Source organism: Montipora capricornis, chromosome 9, assembly GCF_036669925.1.
Source record: "Montipora capricornis isolate CH-2021 chromosome 9, ASM3666992v2, whole genome shotgun sequence".
NCBI classification, from domain to species: Eukaryota; Metazoa; Cnidaria; class Anthozoa; order Scleractinia; family Acroporidae; genus Montipora; species Montipora capricornis.
In genome coordinates, this window is record NC_090891.1 from 49,054,807 (window position 1) to 49,077,306 (window position 22,500).

At 38.5% G+C, this 22,500-nt stretch overlaps 1 pseudogene; it reads left to right on the forward strand.

Annotated features, from left to right (window-relative positions):
- The first annotated feature begins 3,765 nt into the window (after positions 1 to 3,765).
- The window catches only part of LOC138017716 (uncharacterized), a 46,095-nt pseudogene continuing 27,360 nt past the window's right edge, over positions 3,766 to 22,500 (forward strand).

A 22,500-nucleotide genomic window follows, 5' to 3' on the forward strand; every position in this document is an offset into this window, starting at 1 on the left:
TTTTTTACAGATTTTCTTACAACTCTTTTATCATCTTGTGCAGCTGCTTGATAAATTAATACATTATCATCTTGAAATTGAATAAAAAAATCAAGATTCATTGGTGGATTTAATTGATATTCTTAAGTTTCAAAAGCAGAGTAACGATTTAATGGCATTATTGTGTCAAATGTCTTTGTCAACCTTGGATCACCATTACAAGTACCAACTGTTAACGCTGCTCTTTGTTTTATTCCTGAATTATTATTTAAAATTTTACTATTTGTTTATCAGGATACCGAAATTCATTTTTTGTAACTGATTCAGCATATTCTTTTTTATAAAAATAAGTTTGTCTACATTATCAACAACATAAAGTTCTCTTGCATTTGATTTTAGAGCAATTTTATTAATTAGTGAAAAGGAACCATTAATTGGAGTGGCAGGAGAATCATCAGCAAGACCAGCCCCGTCTGCTTTTACTTCAAAAGTATAGTTAACTCGAAAATACTCATTATACCAATCATACCAATCGTTTCTTTTGTTAATTGAAAACCTATAGCCAGATTTTTCTTGTAGTTGATTATTCTTTGGTAAAGTAATTGGTGTATCAAGAATATTAAAAATTTCTGTTTTTTTTTTCGAAAAAAGAAAGAAAGAAAGAAAAAATATTTTTAAAAATCAATTGACAGCTGAAAAAAAAAATTGAAACCTGTAAAAAGTAAAAAAGAAATAACTAAAAAAAAGTGGAAACTTAAAAAGTTTCAACCTCTTTTGAAAAATCTAAGAGGTAATTTTTTAAACGATATAATAAAAAGAGAAAAATGTTTAGAAATCCATAATTATTAGAAAAAACTACTTATAATAAAATCAACCATATCAACTTTATTATTTTGTCTATCTGTTACCCTTATATTAGTTAAAACGTTTTTCTCATTACATTTAACCAATTTAATCTTTTTGTTTTAATTGGAAATGGGTAAGTATAAATTAATTACTTTTTGAAAATGCATAAATTACATCATTTTGTCGTTGATTAAAGGTTATTTTATTAAAAGCAATATCACAGTGAATATAAATTGTATCAGGATGTCTTGTAATGTTTGGCAAACTTTCTGATACATTATTTTGTTTGTCAAATACTTTCTTTTAAAAACCAAGAAGATGTGGAAATTTACCAGTACTTAAATCAATTTCGTAATTACTATCGAAATAGTGGTGTTAAGTTAAGTTCCATAAAGTGTTTTTTTTACCATCAGATTGTAAAAGGCTCACATGTGATTGAAGATTGCTGTTTACTGAAGCCTAATCATACATTCCATCCAGTTAAGTTATTGTTTTCCAAAATTTATTAGTCTTTTTCTTCACTTTTAATGAATTAACACTTACATTATACCACGAATAAAACTATAGAAGGGAATAGAAAAACATTTGCGAGCCGTTGGAATCGTGATTGGCTTTCAACATCAACCGCACTGTCGCATTCAAAAACCGCATGACACATGACACACATAGAAACTTGCCGTCCAGTTTCACATCACGACATTGAAACATAAACGAAATGGGACAACAGGACGTTGAAGTAGTTTCAAATGCACAATACGGAAAAAGACTTTGTTTATCGTCCTGTAACAGCCTTGCTACTAATGACCTTTTCGATCCTTATTTCGATGATGAAATTAGCGAGGAGAACTGAGCAGATTCGGCCATGTCTACAAGTAGCCCAGCGACGAATGACCTACGGTTGAAGCCACACTGAGTCAACGAAAACGGTAACTGATCTCAGTCCAAATACCAGTAGACGTTTTGAGACACCATTTGAAGACCACGAGAGAGACTACCCTTATAAAATTAACCCTGGAACCAATTCATGGCGTTAATGCTTTGCTGAGTGAACGTAATGATATCGGTTGAATGTGTTCCCCTTGGAGATTGGAGTCAGAGACGGAAGATGGCATGGCAAGTAAATTTTTGAATTAACCTTAAATTTTGATGTTAGAAATTTTCATGGTCGTTTTGAATTAAGTTGGAGATTTCCATGGTCGCCGGTGCCTCTCGCAAATTTGACTTTGGAAATTTCCGTGGTCATTTTGTATCGCCCTATAGATTAGACGTTTGAAATTTCCGTGGTCATTTTGTATCAACCCTACAGCTTTGACGTTGGAAATTCCCGTCGTCATTTTGCATTGCATTGGACTGACTTTAAACTTAGAGGTTATGATGATGTCGTCAACAGATTTGAATGTTTAGTAACTCGTGCAACACTCATTTGCCTTTCTTGACAAAAAATTCAATCCACCTTCTTCAATTTGAAAATATTTGGAACCGTTCTTCTCATTCTTGACATAAATTTATGTTTCTGGCAATAAATGAAAAAAACCTCTGAATTTCATGCCAAGTCCTTTTAGCAAAAAAAGATTATTTTTAAGCAAAATGTTCCATCTTTCAGTGCACTTCCACAGGATCGGCAATTCCGGCATACTTTCTTGGTATTTTTGCCACACTTAACTGAGTGGAAGGTTGGCAAAAAAACCGTACATTGCGCCTTTTTTTTTTCAAATCCAAGCTTGGCAATCCGGGCTTAGCAATTTTAAACCATAAATAACCTACTTTGTGCCAAAATTCCCAGTTTTCTTGGCACATTTTAACATATCATATAACGTTTTACAATATCCCCGTTGGTTTTAGAACGTGTTACGTCAAACCTTGAAATACGAACCTTTCTTGGGAGTAACTGCAGAATATTACCCTGCCACTCGAACAAAGTTCTGCCAAGCCGGCTACGCGGTACGCAGAAACTAATAAATTCAAGTGGAAGTATGTAATTTATTCAAGTAACAATCAACTGCGAATTGAAAATGGCTATCTTAGAAGCTGGCTGCGTGGTACGCGGTACGCATTGAGATAATCAATTCAAAATGGGAGTCTATCTCTGGCTACGCTGTACACGGAAGATAATCAATTCAAGATAGACGGCTATCTTATAAGGTGGCTACGCGGTACGCGGTACGCGGTACGCAGTGAGATAATCTGTGATTAACGTGTGATTAACCAAACGTGTGATTAACCAAACCGTAAATTGAAAGCTAAAATGTTAAAAAAAGTGCTTAGGCCTAATAACTGAAACGAGCGCTTAGGCTTAATCAGTAAACGAGTGCTATTTTGTTGGCTAGATTGCAGAATACCCGGCCCACAAAGTATCTAACTTGAAAACTGCTCCAGCAGTGCCGCCGTCTTGTTGTATTACTGCGCCCGCAGTCCTACAGCCCCGTAGTCGTTAGTCGTTGAAATGATAATCAGTCGTGTTGCAATGCTGCTTCCGCAGTCCCGCAGTCCCGTAGTCGCCAAAATGAATTACAACTCCGTTGCTTAATCGAGCGCATCGACGCCTCGTTTGTTACAACGACAAAAACAGCAACAAAACAAAATACATTGCTTGTACCTTTTCTTTAATTTGTCGCACCGAATATCCTATTTTTGTGAATCATATGATCGCAAACACTTTTTCAAACACCCAAGGTATTCTGCTAGCGCGCTTCACATGAAAATACCTCGTTCTATAATCGATAATCGTTCTATAATCATTCTATAAACCAAATAATCGCGAGTTCAAACATTGACGCACAATCAGTCGCTTAACATCTTCGCCATCTTTGTTGGATACCCAGGAACAGGTAAATATATCGTGACTTCACTTGAAAATTCTTTCACTCTACTTGATACATTAGTCAACCCTTCCTACAAAATTTTCATATGTGGTTCAATTTTTGATACCACCGTTTTTTGTTAATCTTTTCAGGAAAATCGTCCGCAATTCAGCATGCCGCCCAAGACCCGTTAGAGCACTTAGAGTTAACTTCTTCAATTATCAGCAAATCAACGTCATTCTCTCCCCTGAAGTCTTTGACATTCTTAACAAGTTAATGAAGTCGGACGAGGATAACGCCACTGGGCACGTTCAGCTGTTATGCAAGTTGTTCTCCGGTGAACAAAGTTCATACCACTATTCGACTGAGGAGAGCAGAGTCATCCCATTGCTCAACGTGGCGAGACTGATCGCAAAAATGGACCATGGACATGGTCTGTTTTCCATTCCACTAACGTTCAGGCCGACACTCACAGAAATGGAGAGGGCTGCTAACCACCTGTCAACTGAGGTAATAGAAGACTTCAATGAAAGTTTCAAGAACATCTACGACAATGGTCAACTTCACTTCAGCTTCCAGCCCAGCGCACAGCAGCTCCTTAGGGACAACATCGATCAGTTTGTCGCAGATCTAGAGGTTAACGAAGCCATCCCGCCGAGACGGCAAAGTCCCCCCAAAGTCCAAAATGCCGGAGCTGGTTCTAAGAGTCGCGGCAGCATTGCATCTTTTTAATCACACCTTGACTGAACTTCTCGCCGAAGTTCCAGCTTCTGCCCCACCGAGTGAAATTTCGAAATCTACACTGGAAAATGCAATTGAATTTGTTCACCATTTGGTGGGCCAGAAGGAAATTCTGTGTCAAGTAAGTAACACTGGAACAGTTTCTGCAATCCGTTAATTACTCTTGGAAATTGACTCTAGTTCCTGTTTTACGGCTTGCTTAAAAACATAAAAAATGCACTACCCTCCGTACCCTAGGTACAGAGATCTTCTGTTTCAGTATAAGGTTTGTATCTTCAAATACGGGAGCGACAAATAAAAACTATCGGACAACCACTCACTTCGTTTTTACTTCCACTAAAATTTTCTCGGGCGCGAGAATAACAAACACGGCTGTAGTTGTTGGAAGCACCACTTAGCTATAGCATGAATACTTCATTGTCATACCTCCTCCAATTTGAGTCCCACGCCATACATTGCATAAATATTGCCATACATATGTATAAATATGCCATACATATGTATAAATATTCTATGAAAGTATATTTAACCGAACCGTAAAATGAAAGCTAAAATGTTAAAAGAGAGTTTAGTCCTAATGACTGAAACGAGCGCTTAGGCTTACTTATAGCCTGTTCCAGGCTCCCAGATAGTCGGGAAAACGAAAACGACTGCATAGGAAAAGCGAGCGGGGCTCGACCCACGCCCAAGCCTAAGCCCCCACTCATTTTTCGTTCTCACTTTTTTCTCTTTCTCTTTCCCTACTATCTGGGAGCCAGGAACAGGCTAGCTTACTTAGTAAACGAGTGCTATTTTGTTCCCACGATCTTGTAAAAATTGAAGATAACCGAACCGTAAAATTCACAATCGAACACTGCTTGATTCGCGAAATAAACTACATACTTCGACTTGAATTTATTAGTTTCTGCGTATCGCGTAGCCAGGTACGCAGAACTTTATTGGAGTTGCAGGGTATTCTGCAGTTAAGCCTCCTTAAATATTCAAAAGGCTCCGCTATGTGAATGAGTATGATAAGCAGAAAAAAGTAGTTAATGTTCTATTGAATGACCATGTTTAGGGGCGAGATGAATTTTGCGGAAAGACAAATCCATTTCAGTTTGCTGGTGCGCATTGGCAGTGGCGGTTAGTGCTGGGACACGGAACCATTTTTCGTTCTCTAGGATTTATGTATCAACCCTCGGACCCGAGGAAAAATGGTACAGCCTTTCAAGTCAACTGGTTGGTCGACAGGTCAGCCAATTTGTCAAAAGAAAGTTCTTTCAGCTCTTTCGAAGTGAGATTTGTCGTGTTCAAGTCGGTAATTTGTGGCGGGAAAATGATGATCACGTTCCGAAATTCTGGTTTTCAGAAAGAACTAAAAACGTCGACGAACCTTACGGAATAACTTTGTTTGGCCTCTGTGGGGAATTAATTAAGCAGTCGTCGTCTGAATGTCATGGATTTCTGTATTTAGATGTTTTCAAGCGAGTTATGGAAGCGGTAAACAATGTTGACGTCGGGGAATTCAGTGCTGCAAGCCTTCCCGGTGTTACAGGCTCATGCTCAAACGCCAAAATCGCGGAGAATCGAAGTTTTGAATTGGAAAGGGAACTTGTCTTTTATCGAGGAAAGTTAGAATTCAGTTGGGGTAAAATAATTGCTGTTAGGTTCAATTTCATGATATCAGGATATCATGATAGCTGGAAAATGATAAGTCTGTGATTAATATTGTATGTGCCGGCCTGCGCGTGATATGGTGGGAAATTAATTCGCCCGGAATGAAATTTTACACAGCTACAAATTTTGGGCCTTCTAAATTTTCCTGTGTTTTACTTTAGATCAAATTGAAACACACTGGGGCATCAGTTTGCCTGTGTGAAAATTAATTGATACACTGGGGGAGGGGGGCGTTGGGATTTTCGGTTATTCGGTTTTGGCGTCTTTTTGGGCTGGTTTTTCGGTTTTTGCACCAAAAAAGGTCGGTTGTTTGGTTTTTGTGTCTCTTACGGTTTCGGATTTTCCCTTTTTTAGAATTTGGTTTTCAGTTTTCGGCCAAAATACAGGTAGATTTTCGGATCTGGTTTCCAACGCGGTTTTCGGTTTTGCCTGTTCGGTTTCTGGTTTCCGGTTTCCTCAATCGAGAGCGCTTGCCGCGGGAGTTATCAAATGGACACCAAACGCAGACGTCAATTCAAGGACTTTTTTCTTACCACAGTAAAAGTCACGCTAAGGTCCCGATGACCACCAAAAAGGTAACAAACTGTGCAATTTTATGTTAGACCGTTTTACAGTCATTACAGGTCGCAGGTCGACTGATTGCTGCAATACTTCGATCGAATCTCTGAATTCACGTCTAGAAGACTAGACCCGAGACTAGAAGGTATGCCTGATTCACAAATAACATCCACATCCTGCATAAAGTGATGAAATTAACCTAGCTTATCCCATATCCTCCAGGTGCCACTACTGTATCAAATCGATTAACTTAAGGTTTTGGAAATCCGGGTCTGTAAACTTTCGGTTCTGATGGTTTTGTGTTCGGTTTTAATCGAGATTCAGTTCGGTTTTTCGGTTTTGGGCGAATTTTTCTGCGGCTTCTCGGTTTCTAATAGACCCCAATGCCCCCCTCCTGGGGCAATGATTTGCCTGTGTTTAAATTAAATAATACAGTGGGTATTAATTTGCCTGTGTTTAAATTTAGCAATACACTGGGGCATTAACTTGCATGTGTTTGAATTGAATGATACTCAGGGGCATTAATTTGTTTGTATTTAAATTAAATGATACACTGGGACATTATTTGCCAGTGTTTAAATTAAATGATACACTGGGGCATTAACTTGCTTGTGTTTAAATTAAATGACACACTGGGGCATTAATCTGCCTTTGCTTAAATTAAGCAATACACCGAATTCATAAATGGCGGCCAACCTGGGTCGACTGGCGGCCAGACATGACATCGAGGCGTTTTAGGATACACACGCCTTATTTTTGAAGGAGGAAAGGAGAAAATGAACGATCGACGTGCGGAAAATTACATTCCTGGTTCTTCTTTAAGTGGGAGAAGGTCATCGGTATTAAAAAAATGATGAGCTACGGTTTTGACTGAAATGTTGGAACGATTCTGCTTAAAGATTAAATTGTAAAGAGGTAGATTTTTAACTTTTGTAAGCTTACATCGTTCGACCCGGCGTAGTTGCGTGAAATCAAGTCATCTGTTTGAAGAAATTAAAAAATGCTCTTGTTTTTTTATTGTTGTAAGAATACATCATTCAAGGGAAAGACAGCTTTCTTACGGATCCGGATTCGAATTTGTTGTATACAAAGCGAAAATTTGCCAAGCAGGGTGCGAGTTGTGCTGTTGTTGATTCAAACTCTGGTGAGGTTTGAAGCTTACTAATGTATGCCTCAGGATTTTGCTGCCGCATCACTGATTAAAACTTGTGTACCTCCACTTTCAAACAAGGAAAATTTACAAATTTTAAGCGTCAGAGCCAAACAGTGGTTACAATAACCGGCCTTACACGCCACCTATGAACAAGCGGAGTTCCACGACACCTCCAGATGCAATACAAATTACTATCTTATTATCTTCACACGGCAAACTTGAGTTTGCAAACTCAAGTTTAACAAACTCAAGTTGGAGTGTGTGAGCGGCACAAAAACAGTCGGCAAACACGTTGGCAATTTGTTGGCGACAAATAGAACTTGTCTCTATTTTTGCCAATACTTTGCCAATATGTTTAACAACTGTTGTTGTGTCTTTCACACACACCAACTTGAGTTTGCCAACACAAGTTTGCAAACTAGTTTGCTGTGTGAAGGCCGCTTTAAAATTAGTGGTTCGTCATTTTTCTGCATGAAGCAGTGATAGCACTTACAGCAAAAACAAAATGTGCTTTCGTCGCTAGTACATTCTGATTCTTAAGATACTCGTCCTCCTAGGTTCATAAGTTTCTTTATTTCCACAGATAAAACAATACAAATTAATAATACATGGTACAAGAATGTGGAGTGGAGATGTGCGAGCAAAACCCCACAGGGTGAGTAGTCTTCGCACACCTAATCAAGCAGTCATACAAGGTATTAATATTAATATTTAACAAATAGATTCCATGTTGCCGTGCGTCTGTTAAGTAATATATCACAGATGACGTCAAAATGTGGTAAGAACAAAAAAGTGGCACACGAGGCGATAGCCGAGTGTGTCACTGATGTTCTTACCACATTTTGACGTCTTCTGTGATCTATTACTGAACAGACCCACGGCAACATGGAATCTATTTGTTTTATATAATAAAGAATTAAACTTTATTCGCATAAAAGCTGATGGTGACGTCAATCGTGCGTCTGTCCTCTAATAGATCATAGGCAAGAACCAATCAAAATCCGTGAATAACTTGGGTTATTATATAAGTAATATTAAATAGCAGGCAGACATGATAGATTACGTTGTGGAAACCAAGAAATAAAATAAAATAGAGTACAATTAGGTTAATTAATAAGTTTGAGTCAGAAAGTAAACAAACAAAACTGACGAAACAAAGCAAAACAATGACACGGTGCAACTACAGCTAAACAAGATGTCATTCTTGGGCTTTGAATGTACAGAGATGAACTTTAAGCTCATTTCTAAAGCTTTGGAGAGAGGAAGCATTTTTTGTATGTTAAGGTACTTTATTCCAGTTATCGGCTGTGGCAAATCTAACTGAATTTGCCATAATTCGTTCTTGACCGAGGTATAAACAGATTTTGGTTTGGTCTTGCACGTGTACAATATCGATGGGCCTCTCTGATGTTTGTGAAATAGGAGTCCTAAATATCAGGAAGCAAGTTATTTTGATGTTTGTATACAAGCTCACCCATTTGTAATTTAGTAATAATTTATTTGAAATACGTCCAGTATACCTAATCTAGTAAACAGGGGTCTGCTATGATCTCGCGAGCCTTATTGTGTTATAATCCTTAATACTCTTTTCTGCCGGTAGCAGTTATAAACAGTTTAATTTAGTAAGGTAGGTACGTCCCCATGAGACAGTACAATACGACAGATGTGAATAAATTAAACTATAATATAGACATTTCAAAATATTCAAGGTACTACCAGCTTTGTAAATAATACCAACACATAGATCTTCAAGAGGTTTCCCCTTCTTCCAGCTGATTGGGACAAAATGTTGCTTTCCAGCCGCTTTCCCCATTAAACTTCTTCATTTCTACTTTTACCTTTCGGAAGCATTTGCTTCAGTTTTGTATAAGAAATCTCACCAGAGTTTGAATCAACAACAGCACAAATCGCACCCTCCTTGGCAAAGTTTCGCTTTTTGTACAACGAATCCGGATCCGGATTAATAAGAAAACTGTCTTTCCCTTGAATAATGTATTGTTCGACTCTTAAAAAAGCAATAGCAACAAAAAGAAAAACGAGAGCTCTTTTTAATTTCTTCAAACAGATGACTTGATTTTACACAATTATGCCATAAGCCTAAGCCGGATCGAACGATGTAAGCTTACTAAAGGTTAAAATTTACCTCTTTACAATTTGATCTTTAAGCATAATCGTTCCAACATTTCAGCCACAACCGTTGCTCATCATTTTTTAATACCGATGACCTTCTGGCACTTAAAGAAGAACCAGGAATGTAATTTTCCGCACGTCGATCGTTCATTTTCTCCTTCCCTCCTCAAAAATACTGCATGTTTATCCTAAAACGCCTCGGTGTCATGTTTGGCCGCTAACTCGACCCAGGTTGGCCGCCATTTATGAATTCTGTGTATACACCGGAGCATTAATCTGCCTCTCAGCTTAAATTCACTGATACACTGGGGAATTAATCTGCCTGTCTTTAAATTAACCAATACACCAATACATCAGTAACTTTTCATGTTTAGCTGGAGAATTAGAGAAGCAGATCTTTGAAGGAGTAATAGCTGTTGAGTTTTATTCCTTAGTTATCGAGTTCCATAAGTATGAAACTTAAACCTTGGTTTGCTTCAAAATCAGAAAAGAACCAATTCAACATTGCTGTTGAGAAAAGTGTATGCCAGGAAAAACAAGTCGCATTTCGGTAGTCTGAAAGTTAAAAAATAATTTTCCATTTTTTCATTGCATAATGCTCGCCGTTGTAAACCATGTTTTAGGAAATAGTTCAAATTGATTTATTGTGCCTCTGGACTAATTTAGCATGTCACTCGAAATTAATTTAAATTCCTTTAAAATGTCTGTCGTCGTTAAAAACTTTACGACGAAATCGGCCCCGCAAACGTGTCGAGATTATCACCTCACCCTCCCTCTATATCTCTTGCTCTGCCTTTTTAGCCTGCGCCTTGTTACAACTTCCACTGAGATTTAGGTACTTTTTTTTTTTACTTAAACAGCGGGAACCCACATTCCTGACCCAAGTTAAGCTCCTCATTTTTGACGGTTCACTTGAAATAAACCAGAAGAATTGCCTCGGTCATCTGCGCACGAAGAATATGGAATAAGCCTCCGTTAAATTTCAATTTAGAGGATATTTGACGTGTAAGGAATCCGGTTTGTAAACGCTTTAGCTGGAGACAAAAAAATCCTTCTCTTCAACGGAGATTAGATTATTGGCTCTTGAGTGACTCGTACCACCAGGGGGAAGGTAGAGCGTGCCGATATAATTCTCTCTTTGAACTCCGATCACTCGGCTATTTTGTTTTACTTTAACAGTGGCGAAGAACAAAAGTACGGTCCATCTTACTGAAAATTTAAGGCAATTTTATTAGATGATTCTTATTTTCGTAAGCTTATAACTGAGAGTGTTCCAGAGTGGCAAAAGTTACTGATAAGCGAGTTCTTTGGGACTTAATCAAATATCGAATAAGGCAGGTTACGATTAAGCACAGCAAAGCAAAAGCTAATGCTAGAACACAGAATTTGAAAGTAATAGAAGACTCGTTAAAAGAGAGCAAGGAAGATTGCAGTGTGTGTACAACCCCTGAACAAATGGAGAATATTCGAAATCATTTGTTTTATGAGCACTCATCAATGGGTGCGATATTACGTTCCAGAGCCACCTGGTTTGAGCAAGGGGGAAAAAGTAATGAATATTTCTTAAACTTTGAAACCCACAAAAAAATCCAAGAGTTTTATTCGTAAGGTCTTTACCAAAGACGGCTTTCTTACCTCTGATTCCAAAAGAATCATGAAGGAAGTGGAAGATTTTTGTTCTAGTCTTTATAAGACTGACAATTCCAAGATCCCGCATTTCGCGGAGTGCCGAGACATCATTAATTATTCATAACCGGTTACCCGGCAAATTTGAATACGATCTGGTTTAAAAGGCTTTCAATTAGAGAAGAGTAAGCCAACTTTGACCGACAATGCTGCAAAAAAGTCACTTTCTTGGTTCCCCAATGTGCCAATTTTAACTTCCACGCGCGGCCTTATCAAGATCAATGATACATCTATTATTTGCGCTCAATATGAATGATATAGGACAAGTATAAGGACTATGATCCCTTTCCACTTTAAAATGCGGTCATTTTCAGTATGAAGTTGATTTTCAGGAGCGATTTTTGCGAAATGCTGACTGCCTTCCCAATTTGCATGCACGGCAAATGGTAGATGGGGTTTACATGGATAAAAAAAAACCGTTTTAATTTTAAAATTTGGTCAGCAGGAACCTTTGCCCCTTTAAGTTTGAAAATTGGCAGTGGTGGTTTCGTTTGAAAGTGGCGCGTTCTCGTTGAGCGAGCTATTGTTTTCAGCCTATCACTGAATAACAATAGACCTGTCATACGAAACAAAAGCCGTTATGAAAAATCACTGATTCGAAACATTCATGACTAGCACGAATTTTAATACCACAGTGAGTATCAGTTGTCAGACCAACTTGCCGACCTCATGCCGCGGTTGTTGGGGTCTATTTACTTGTGAATCTATTTACACGGTCCGATTTTTGGCGCATGCGACATGAAGCTTACGACAGGCCTAGGACATGACTTAAGATTGTCTCAGCGTTTTAAAAGACGTTTTTAAAAGATGCTTTTAACCCATATTTTCAAATGTTGGCCTGTCGTAACTTGTCGCATGCGGCAATGGAGAAGGCCTGTGGAAATAAGGGATATTTGCTACGAGCGGAAAACAGTGTTTGGTTGTTTGCAAGCAAGTATCTTCCCTCTTGGATACCGATTGGCGGAATCTGGACGTTATTGCGTGGGTCAAGCATTGTCCGAAAGCGTGAAGACTTACAGGAGCAACAAATGTATTAGCAAAAGTGATTATCTGGTTTTAAGAAAGAAATAATTGTATTACTTGGAGTACACCAGATGTTTTGACGAATACACCAGACATGTTTTAAATACGAAAGTCAACTGTTTTAAGTTATTCAAACGATAGTTAAGTTGTGAGAAGTAATCATGTTATGCGGGAAAGGTAAAAGTACGGGTAGCGTGTTAGGTGACTGATTGGACTTGCCCCAGACTGCGAATCCCGTAGAGGTCCATGAGGAATCACGTCCGTTCTACTGAATTTAGAGAAAGACTGCTCATGGTCTAAAGTAGCCCGGGAAAGGATTACGAGATTGGGGTATAACTGTTATTTCAATTTTAAATATCATGTGAGGCTAGTATTAAACATAACTAAATTGTTGGCATAAGCTTTTTTCATTTGGTGGCTTCTAAAGAAACCGGTGGATAACCACCTGAAAGTGGTCCGGCGCCATGTATTGCTTTATGAAAGCAATACGAGTCCGTTCAACTGGCCGAGACCAGCTTCTGGACTTCCAAATCTTTGATCAGCCCTGACGATAAGTGGGCCCTGGGTCCCACGTGTTTTGGCTCGAACAATATCCATGCCACTTGACCATGAACACAGGCTATCCATTGCTGATTTTCATAGCAACGATCCGCTCGGCTTCGAAGACTCGAAAGACTTTAGGCTCTCGGTTAAATTTTCGGGATAGAGATACCTTCATAGTTTGAAGGTTTTTGTGATAGAGGAGGGGAGGATGACAACGTTTCTCCATCTCAAACCTTAAGTAGCTACTAGATTAGAATGTTTTTAACTGAGCGTAATCATCGACTATTTCTAACTAGTGTAAGGTTCGAAATGCTCCAATGACCATCAATAGTTCTCATGAATAATTTAAATTTATTCAACGTGCACAAAGCGAAATCTTTTAAGGAGGTTCGAAATAGTTCCTCCTTTTTCCACACAAATAAATATATTCTGTTCTTAGATATAGTTAGGGTAATCATATCAAGACGAAATTTGGCCAGAGTATTAAGTACCCATCATAGATTTCTCATATTACATTTTCTTCCAAAATACCGTTGCCGTGGCGACGATACAAGCATTTCTTTTGAGCCTTAAAATCAGCATCAATTGTCTTTTTCTGAAAAGGAGGGAGGAAGGTGAAATCTTCCCATTCAAAAAAATCCGTAGGCCAGTTTTACAGAAAAATCATTTTTTTTTTAAGTATGTCTCAAACTTTTTTTTTTCACCTATAGAGTTTTTGTGCTTACGGGCTAGCCCGTAATGCACAATGTCATAGGGGTTGTCTGTCTGAGTGAGTGAGTGAGTGAGTGAGTGTAAGATCGCGTGCATGAATCACTAAACTAATGAGGTCTTTATTTAATTTTAACAATTGATGTCCATTTTACAGTTATTCTGTTTGCGGCCTACTTGTTGCCTTATCCTTTCTTAATTTTCCTTATGAAAAGAGAAATTTTAGAGAATTTACGGCAAGATTTCGACAATCGCATGATAATTTGATTGGCAAACCTGTTGGGGAAGACGGTAGGATTTGAGCGGAAAAACAGCCTTTGTCAAAATGCCCATGAAACCTCTCCATTGAGCTTTCATGTTGATATTCCTGAAAGATCTCTGATATTTTCGAATTTCGAAACATTTTGTAAAATCTCATCAGTTGTTATCAAAGGCAACTTGCTCTCTGACACTTGTCTACGGGATGTGCATATTTTACTCTTTTACTCCAAAAAAATCATAATCAATTAAGCATTTGTTTTGTTTTGTTGGAAATAAAAATAGAAATTTCTCAGATGTTTGATATTTTCGAATTTCGACGGAAAATCGGAAGGTAAGGCATCATGCACATGAAGATACTTGATGCTATCAAGTGACTTGCTGATAATTTGTTTTCTCTCTTTGTACATGATCGCCCGTGATACAGAATTATTTGACAAATGTATTAAACCTTGAGAATTACCAGTGCGCTTCTTGAGTGGAAAAGTAAATAACAAATCCAAAGAAAGGAACTCTGCGTTGACCTTGATTTTCAAACAGTATCACCTACTGCCGGATTCCATCATGACTCCTTGCACACCTTACTACGTATCGCCTTCCTCTCCAGTGAGCTTTTAGATTTATTTTCCAGCCATAAGATGGAGATATTTTCGAATTTCAAAACATTTTGTAATTTCTTAGTATAGTGTTGTATTTATTGCCCTGTGGAGAGTGATGTTCATAGCATATGAAGCCTGCATTGTGTACTCGCACTAGCCTGCGTAGCGGCCCAAAGGCAGGCTAACTCGCACCTTCTTTCAATGTTCTTGTCATTTGCTGATTTTGCATGTAGGGGATGTGAATTGACGAACTTTCTATGATGATCGATAAGATTAATCACCCACTTGTGAGGATTTCTACATGTGCACGACAAATTCCGAAAGTCCATCAAGTCAATCTCAGTCCAGTATTGACAAAAATGACGGTGCTTGTAATGGATAGGTTACCTCTTTGATTCTACTGGTAATTGCCAATGGTTTGTGCTCTGTATGCTGTCGACATAAGCTCATAAAGAGGTTAATAACCCTTTGGCTGTTCTGTTCCACCCAGTGTTTTGTCTTTTGTCACCCTCTATGTGCAACTCTCGTGTGTGAGATTTTCATAAAGCTGACTCTTGGAAAAAAACCCTTTTTTGTTCACAAGTAATGATTTGGTTGTTCGAATCGCCCATCCACCTTTTTCTCTTGATGGTCTGTACCTCTGATTTTGTCGTGATCTTCTCGAGTTCATCTGAGTTTTTCTTTTCTTTAGCGACGAGATATGTTGTTGTTGGCTCATAGAAATTATCGTCTACGAATCAATTAATCTCAGATTTACTAGTCTTTTGCTGTTCTTTAAGGCTGTCCAGCGCAGAAAGAGATTCCATTTTGTCTACACAATTTGGAGTGGAATCGTCACAGTTTGAAGCCATAGTTAGTAGGAGATTGTACTGAAAAGTAAGCACTGTTCAATCTTTATGAATATTCTGACATGGCTCCCGTGATTTCAGGACAAATAAGCCATGGTCGAAATATCAAATATTCAGCTTGGTAGTGAGGCAGTGCAGACAAAAACAATAGAAACACGTTGGAATGAGTGTAAGAAACATTTGCATATCATCCACTTTGCTTTACCTTTGTCCTCAAAACCTCTCTTTCAAGCTGGATTTAAGTAAATCAAAAAAGGCCTATTATGTTCTTTTTACATCTCACAGGGTATTTTTTGCATTTTCTCGCTTATGATCATGCAAATGACTACGAATGTTATCAGAGGGAAGAGTGGGACGCAATAAAAATTATTCGTATCAACATTTATGGGTGTGATTTGTAACCGGTTCTCGGTGGCTTAGTGGAGGAAGCTCAGGGTTACTAATCGGACGATACATCAGGGGCAGTGGTTCGAACTCTGGTAGAAATGTAGGACTTACTGTAAAAGAAAAATTGTCACTAGGATTTGTACACAGAAGGTGGCAGTAATAGTACTTGTGGTATGGTTAATGTACAATTGAATGGAAATTGGAGGCAGGATAATGGGGAAGGAAGGGAAAGGTGGAACGTAGGAGGAAAAGATCAATTTACCAGTGATGTTTTGTTTTCATACCACCCAAAAAGCCATGCCCCTATTTTTAAACCACACCCCAAAAGATAAAAATCCCTTTTCGGACAGTTGATAAATAATCTGGTTTAAAATTATATGCCTGGTTTGAAAAAAACAAAAAACAAAAAACAAAAAAACAAACTGCATGATTAGAAAAAAAATAGCTGGTTTTAAAAAAATCTCAACCAAGAGCAAAATTAAACCACAACACATATTCCCTCTATATAAGAATTAGAAGAAACGTGTGCGGAATAAGTAGTAAAGTTTATTACCTTCCATTTTGAATTATAATGTAAGGATTGATTCACACTGACGTATCACTGTCTTACCCTGTGTTTGTAAGGTTTTTGAGCAGCTCGTCGGCAAGAAAATTACGGCTGGTTTCGACAAACACTTATGTGTAAACTCATCGGCCTACCGCAAAAAATACAGCTGCGAAACCACCCTACTCAACTTGGTGGAGGGGTGGAGAGAGACCAGAGATAAACATCTTTCCGTAAGTATAATGTCGACCGGTATGTCGAAAGCTTTGACTCCCTACATCCACCGCTGCTGCTGAGCAAACTCGAAGCCTACTGCTTCCAGGATAATGTTGTTGAACTTCTCAAAAGCTATTATTTATCCAACAGGAAAAATCGTGTAAAGATGGGAAGCTATATCAGCTCCAATAGATTTGTCAGTCGAGGCTGTGCTCTAGGGTCTGCATTAGGCTCTCTGTTGTGGAATGTCTTCCAAAACGATCTGTTTTATCATGTTAGTGGTATATCAATGTACACAGTATGCGGACGACCATCAGTTTTACCACATAGGTCGAGACTTACCTACTACTATATCCAAACTTAGAGATAGTACGGAAACAGCAACCAAGTGGTACGACTTAAATCTGCTGGCTGTTAACTTTAAAAAGTACCTAACCTTAATCATTGGAAATAATTATAACCATGAAAATAACATTGAAAGAATGCGCAATCTTCGTAAACAAAGAGACATTCAACACGACCGAAACTCTCCAACTTCTCCGAGTCACGATAGACTCGAAATTGAACTTTAATAACCACATAAGCATTATTTGTAAAAAAAAGAGATTTCAACAGATGCAAAAACTACAACTTTTTAAAGCAGCCATTCTACCATATCTAACCTAATGCCATCTTATATGGCGCTTTTGTAAATCTAGTGATAGTCGCAGTTTGGAGAGGGTACAAGAAAGAGGCCTAAGGGCTGTTTACGAAGACAAATGATATGATATGATATGATATGATATTTTATTATTTATGCACGGTAAAATCATCAGCTAAGATTACAAACAATGCTGAAATCTGAATTACAAAAGGTAAAATTTTAAAATGATTACAATAAAATACAAACTAGTTAAAATATAAAATATTTAAAAATATTTAAAGTTCAAGCTATAAACTAAAAGCTGTTTTCCGTGAATGCCGTGCGTTGGACTTAAAGAATGTCATTAATCTTGCGTTTAAATACCCCCAGAGACTCTGTGTTCCTTACATCGCATGGTAGACTGTTCCATAATGTGGCGCCATTGTAGCTAAAGCTTTTTCGGTAATAATCAGTGCGCGGTAATGGAACATTGAGCTATTTTCAGAGTCCCTGAGGACATAAGCAGAGTCACGCCACGTAAACTTTGAATACAGATACTCCGGAGCCAGCCCGTGCAGATTTCCATGTAAATAATGTTATCTATTATTATTTGTGTCCCCACATTAGTATGGGATATCTCCCGAACTAGAAGGTTCTGACACGGTAATAAGTTTCTTCTACTACTACTACTACTACTACTACTACTACTACTACTACTACTACTACTACTACTACTACTACTACTACTACTACTACTACTACTATTCATGAGCTGAATTAAGAAGCCTAAGTATTGCGTGTGCGGCTTACGCGCGCGCTCAGCTGAAAACCCTTTCGAGCCTCCTTAAAAGTATTAAATACTTTGCTGCCTTTGCAATTACCGTTCTCCGACGCACAAACACACCGAAAGTTACATTCAGTTTAGGGCCCAGTAATACGGGCAACATTTTTCGTGCAACTTTTCGCGCGACAATGTTGCAAAAAGTAGACGTCGCTTTTACTTTCTGCAACATGAAAATTTGTTGCGCAAGAAGGTGGTAATACGCGCAACAAATCATCTATACTTGCAACGCAACATTATTGCGCGACAAGTTGCACGAAAAACGTTGCCCGAATTACAGGGCCTTTACATTCGCGCGCAACAATGTAGCAAACTACCGTGCTCAATGATGCTCGCATCCTGCAAGCTCGCGCATTTTGCTTGCGCTTCTCTTTTTAAAGATATACACAGCACCACAAATGCGCGTATGTGGTATGTGCGCAACAGTGAATGTTATTTTAATCTCGTTTGTTTCTCTCTGTTAAGTAATGAATCTAGTTGTGGCTGACCCTTTGCCAAGGGCTAATTTGAGTCTGCTGTTTGCCCAAACGAAGACATGATCCGACAGACGCAGATATTTTGGTTTGGCTTGTGTTTCGAAGGAACTAGCGACAGTGTGTTTCTTTGAATCTTATGGAAATCCTAAAACCGGCACTTTGCGAGATTGGAAGTAGTCAATTTTACAACACTCAAAGCGTCATACGAGAAACAGTAGCGAAAACAATGAGTTGGAAGGTCTTTTGTTTCGTAGCTCCGCCCTGATAAGTTATTGTGAGCAAACCAGTTATTCCCTGTGGGAGAAACTCGCGTAATCTTTAACGTGCTACTATATATATATCTATAGTTTAATCCACTCTTTGCAGTTAAAACTATGTACAAACTGAATTATCAAGCGGTATCATTTACAAAACTATTAAATATAATTAAAGTATAGTAATGTATAGTCTACATATGCATAATAATTAATCTAGAAATCTAAAAGTTATAAAGTCATAAGCTCTCTTGGTTCTTGCCTCCTGGCGAACGGACTTTTCGCGCCCAGATCTAAGATTATAAGGCACATTATAAACATTAGCTTGAGGGCGAAATTTCCATGTCGCAATAAACTTTCTACTTAATGTTTTTCGCCTGACTTCTAGGCTTGGGAGGCCAGATATGGCCAGGGCTTCCTTATAACTAACACCCGGAAAAACTACCTTAAGGACTCTCCTTTGTATAGATTCTAATTTGGATGACAAATATTCAGGGATTTCTTGCCAAACAGCCACGGCATATCCTAAAATAGATCTGACAGAACACTTATAAATATTTACAATGCTGCTATTCGCTACGCCAGCTCTTTTAAGCACTCTTAAGGTATATAAACGTTTGGCGGCCTTACAATAATTATAGTCTATATGGTCATTCCATTTAAGATCGTCTCTGATTTTAACACCAAGTAATTAAAAAAAGATGAGACACGTACGAGCTGGTGATTTCCAATACAAATAGGTGGAATAACAGTGTTCGGGTACTCCATAAAATTTATCAGCATTTCTTTACACTTCCGAGGGTTTAACTTCATCTTACGGTCAATACAAAATGAGTGTGTGGCACTAACAGCCAAATCGAGAAGGCTTATTGAATTGCGAGGCAGGATTTCTACAACTGTGGTATCATCAACGTATTTTGCTCTCACATTCCAATCCCTTAGGAGTCTATTTATCATGACTGAAAACAGGGTGACACCCATCTTGACCCCTTGGGGTATACCTCCTGGGTATGCTTCCAATCCGATAAAAAGTTCCCGATGCGCACGGCTTGAGTTATTTGTTAAAAAAATATCTTATCCAACTGAAGTGCACTGGGTCTACACCGAGCAGTGATAATTCGTCTATAAGGATCTGATGGTCGATCAAGTCAAAACCCTTAGAGACGTCCGAGAAGAAGATCCTAACACAGTTATTTCCACGGTCAATAGCCTCGTGGATTGCTTGTAGGAGATAAACAAGGGTATGAGTTGTTGAATGACCTTTCCTAGCAAATTGTTTGGAATCAATCTTATCTCCTATTTGAAGTAGAAGTCTTCTGTTCGTAAATACCTCTAGAATCTTTGCGATACTATTGGTAAGGGAGATTGGGCGGAGATCATTGTCAATATCTTGTGGTGGGTAAATCTTGGGTACTGGTGTTACAATCGACTGTTTCAAAGAGCCTGGAACAAAGGACTCCTGTAATGACTGATTATAAATTGCACAAATAACAGGTGCTAACTCAGGGGCGAAGACTTTGAATATTTGATTAGAAATCCCGTCAGGACCTGGAGCTTTATTTGATGACAAATTATTTAGATCCTTTAAGACCTCGAATTCTGACACAAGTAGACTAGGTGGGACAATGGCATGTCTAACAGGAGCTTGTACCAAGGGTGTGAATTGTTCCGTAATACTGACAAAGAAGTCATTAATCCCATTTGCCAGAGCCAGACAATCCTGAAATTGGCCAGGTTGGTAAGGGTCATTAAATCTATGAAACCATTCACCTTGATCAGAAGCTTGTCCTGTAAGTTGTTTAATTTGTTTCCACCATTTAGCAGAATTTGAATGCACTAAATCCTCAACTTTATGAGAATAGTAATGTCGCTTTGCATACTTGATCGAGTGTTGAACTTTTTTACGCCAAAACTTATAAACAACAGAGTCCTTGTTGGCGTCTAGAAATGATAATATTTGAGTTTCCCAGTAATGCACAGTTTGTCTTGTATATGAATACTCACAGATCGGAACGGAAAATGGATATCTATTGCGGTTGTGAGTTCATTCGTTAAAATTGCAAGTTTCTCGGAGCATGACGGAGCAGCGTATAGTAAATCCCAGTCCATTGTTGCGATCCACTCACCAAAATCCCTCCAATTGCTTGCTGCATGTTAAATCCCTCAGCTTGATCTTACGAGTTGGGTCGGTAATCTTTTTAGGCAAGCTGGGGTTTGCTAGGATGACATAATGATCGGAGGCAGCGATTTTGGGAAGCCTTAAAAGCTCAAATGAACTAGCCCTGTTCGTAAAGAAGAAGTCCAACATGCCGGAGTCACAGGTGTAGAAATTTATCATGTTTTAAATTATTGGGTCCAGAGATTCGTGATAGATCAAGACGTGTCGAGGTAAGATTAAAATCTCCTGTAATAATAACAATCGCGTTGTTGTATTTGGCGAGAAAAGTATCCACCACTGTCTGGATATGCTCACATAGAACGTGATTTTTGGGTTCGCGGCAGGCCGCAGTAGAATGGTAAATAATTCCAAGCAGGATAATAGACACATTTCTCGGAAGAGAATGTAGTCTCAAAGAGAGCCACAAGAACTCAACATTACAATGGTCGTAATACGCTACCCGCTTGCATGGAATAGAGTTTGAGATGTAAGCACATACTCCACCACCATCGCGATTCACTCTATATGATCTAAAAATAGAATAGCCAGGAATCGTGACATCCGTGTTCTGGATATTCGAAGAAAGCCATGATTCAGTTGAACAAATGACTTGAGCCTTATTTAGGCTTACAACTTGTTGTAGCTCATCCACTTTATTGGAGAGAACGCGAATGTTTGTGGATAAGATTGTGGGGATGTGATGTTGTTTAGCATTTGACACTCTCTTAAGGGGGCGAAGATTCGTGTGGCTTCGTTTGCATGAACGAGTCGACGAAATCCTAGGGGTTATACGAGTTGAAATACTGATTCTCGTCAATGCTTTCTTTCTTTTTTCACCTCTTTTCCCTCTATATTTCACGATCTGTAGATCACGAAGCTTTTGTAGCGCATTCAACGGAAGGTGCTTCACGGAGTAACCAGCCTTAGAGCGAAGGAAAATGAGCTTCTCACGGGTGTATGACAACCGTGTCACGCTATCTTGCGACGAATGTGATAGTCTTCCATCTGCTAAACCAGAAACTACTAAAAGTAATTTTTTTGTTGTTCTTCATATTTTGAAAGCGTGTTCGCTTAAAACCCGACTGGGAAAATTTTGAGCTTTGATTTTTGCAGGTAAAATCCTTTCTTAGGTTGAATCCGATTTAACCTAGGTTAAATTCGTGATCCTCATTTTACCTAGGTTAAATTTTCCACTCAACGTAGCTTAAACCTCCTCTAAAAAGGAGACATACCTTCCCTCATCAAGCTCTAGTCTACGCATCTCAACACATCTTCTTAATCTTTGGTATCATCGTATCGGTTTCTGTGCTCATACACTTATTAATTCAGTCTCAATGGTACAACATAGTAAGGGAACAAACAACTGTACTATGCACTGACCGGTACTCGAACTCACACCCTCCAGATCTTTAGTCCTGTTTTCACCACTACACTACAACGACGAACATGCTCAACCCAACACAGTTCTTTTCA